Source organism: Mustela lutreola, chromosome 5 (genome assembly GCF_030435805.1).
Source record: "Mustela lutreola isolate mMusLut2 chromosome 5, mMusLut2.pri, whole genome shotgun sequence".
NCBI lineage: Eukaryota > Metazoa > Chordata > Mammalia > Carnivora > Mustelidae > Mustela > Mustela lutreola.
Window position 1 is genome coordinate 112,804,631 of NC_081294.1, and position 3,039 is coordinate 112,807,669.

The 3,039-nt window shown below is 40.6% G+C and overlaps 1 pseudogene; it reads right to left on the reverse strand.

Moving 5' to 3' along the window:
• Positions 1-2,304: 2,304 nt before the first annotated feature.
• LOC131832780 (U4 spliceosomal RNA) lies at positions 2,305-2,372 on the reverse strand (annotated as a pseudogene).
• Between the last annotated feature and the right edge of the window lie 667 nt (positions 2,373-3,039).

The window sequence follows — 3,039 nt, forward strand, 5'->3', positions numbered from 1 at the left end:
CAGTAAATTATGTGAGAAGGGGACAATGAAATCATTATATACCTGAATTGTAATACATTCCTATCTTACTCCAGGAGTAGAATTAAATAAATCAATAAATGGAAGGGTTCATGTGTAGAAGATTGAAGCGCCCACACATGCAACTTTTATTCCGGGTTTGAGGGTGAGAGGAGGTAGAAAATGATTTCAGCAATAACAAATCAGAAAACTAGTGGAACTTTTTAAAAGCATGAAGAATGAAATCCACTTAATGTCTGAGTATCTGCTAATGTCATGTAACTCTGGATAACATTTAAAAAATCATATATGAAAAAATAAACAGCTAAATGTTGGACAACAGAGAGAGAAAACTCACCTTAAACAACTCAAGCAATTCCTCTAGAAAGGAGAGGAAAGGGAGAGAGGGAGGTAGGAAGGAAGTAATTTAGAGCTTGTATAGTACCTAAAGAACCCTCTTATAGGGTGTTGACTACCTCCTGGCCAGGTGGGCAGCAGGCAAGGTCTTGGCCACCCTGAGGAAGAGACAATATGGCACACCAAAAGTGCCCCAGAGTTTTAAAACTTAGTTTTACCAATACCAGCTAAGACAATCTGATTCAAATAATTTCTTTAAATCATACATCTACATGTGAAAAAAAAAACTTCGTCTGTACCATAATATAAGGTAAAATCATATATTTTCTCCTCAATACATGTTTTCCTAAGTGCTGCTCAGTAAATAGCACCTTTTCTTTTTCTCAGATCTACGGTAGTGGCGGCGTGGGGGGAGGGTAACATACCAATCAATACTACATCTAGTTGCAAACATTATTTTCTGAACTCTTCAAAGGTTGGTGTTGGTGCTTCGGTAAGGATGTTGGTGGCTCCGAGAATTCTGTGAGTTTTAATTAAGGTCTCTGGGCCCAAGACTCATTGTAGAGAGAGTATAATTGCGCTTTATACCCTAAAAAGCGGTTTGGATATATTTCCTTGAATTCAGGTATTCAAATAAAGTTTGTTAGATAACTGTAGGTTTGAATATTTCAATGAAGATGATAATTTAATATGACAGGAAAAATGAGAACACTTATAATCCGTGTTCCCAGGCCATAGTGGCCTAAAAGAACAAAGCTTTGTGTCAGAGTAAGAGTAGAGATAACGTCGAACAGCAGAATAGATGGAATCCCACCCCACTGGTCATTCCTTCATTTCACTCAACAAGTATTTATTGAGTATCACGTAAGAACCAAGCACTCTGCCAGGCACTGGGGGTATGATGGCGAACAAAAGTAGACATGGTCTTTTGTGTACCTTAAAATCTGGGAAAGGCATTGAGTAAATAACAAGGAAGTCTTACCTAGACTTGGGAAAGGGGGCAACTGTAGTTAAGATGGGTGTTCCTTAGGAAGGAATGCTTGGGTTGAGTTATGATATATCGCCTGGAGTTAACCAGGTAAGGGGAGGAGGCACAAAAGGTGAGGAGGAACGTTAAGGACAGACGGTAGACTATTTTCAATGACCCCATTGTCAGAGGGAACCTATCACATCTGGGAATGAAAGAAAATCTAAATCGTTGGGGTGCAGAGAATAGTTGAAGGGGAAGAGGGAGGTTGGTAAAGGTCGGGCTTGACTGTCATCTTGAATGTAGAGAAACCATCGAAGAATTTTAAGCTGGAGAAGTGGTGTGGAGAGAAAAGAGTAATTAGGGTCAGATTTGCCTTTTGAAAACTCCACTGTGCCTAAGGTGTGGAGGACCCATTGTTGGGAGGGAAGGACAAAAGCAGATGAATTAAGAGGCCACTGCCGTAAATGGTGCAAATCTAAGTCTGTGGTAAAAACTTTTGGCCACTTTCCTCCCTGGGAGCCTAGAAAAAATACTTTATTTCCCAGAGAAAACCTTCCCTCTATAGTGGAGGTGGAAGGAAGTCAATTAATGGAACATTTAGAAGGTAAAATTGGCAAGACATAGTAATGGATTGCATATGGTTGCAAGATACAAGGGCTAGTTGAGGGTTTGTACGCCTGGACAGATGAGAATCCCATTCATTTGGGCAACAGCGGAAACTTATCATAAGTGAAATGGATAATGTTTATTGAGCAATGCTATGCCACGGTCATTGTTCTAACTGCCTTGCACACTTTATTTAATTCTTTTTTTAAACAACTCTGTGATCTAGGTGGTACTCCTGTTTTCTCCATCTTATAGATGAAGAACTGAGGCAGAGAAAGATTAAGCAACATGTTCATTTACATATCCATACAAGTCGTGGGTCTAGGTATTGAGTCCAGAGCTATGCTTTTCACCACTTTACCATGCTTCCTCCCTGTTCAATTAGCAATAATCGCGCCTCAGATAAACCTCATTGGCTACGATACTGCCACTGCGCAAAGTTGCTTCCTCCCTGTTCAAGATGTGTTTCCCGTAGTTCAAACAAAAGGGCCTCTTTTTCCTTCCCAGCTCATCTTGTGGTTTTCATTCTCCTTCAGTGCTCACTTCCAATGCTCAAAACAATAGTTTCCTCATAGCTAAGTTGCTATCAATTTTCCACACCGAAAAATATCTTTGTCTCTAGGTTGATATCACCTCATGGAGTCATAATTTATTGTTGTAATTTGAGGTTGAGGGACACAGAGAAGAAGATTCCAATTTGTATTCCTAATGGTCCAATGCAGGTTTATGGACAAATGGATTTTCTTAGAGTGCTCAGACTGCCATAACAAGGTACCATCGACTGGATAGCTTCACTAACAGAAATGAATTGTTTTTACCATTTTGGAGGCTGGAAGTTTAAGATGCCAGTATGGTTGAGTGCTGGGGAGAGTTCGCTTTCTGACCTAGAGATGGCTGTCTTTTTTTTTTTTTTTTTTAAGATTTTATTTATTTATTTGACAAAGAGAGATCACAAGTAGGCAGAGAGGCAGGCAGAGAGGAGGAAACAGGCTCCCTGCTGAGCAGAAAGCCCGATGCGATGCAGGGCTCGATCCCAGGACCCTGAGATCATGACCCCAGCCGAAGGCAGAGGCTTTAACCCACTGAGCCACCCATTCACCCCATGTCTT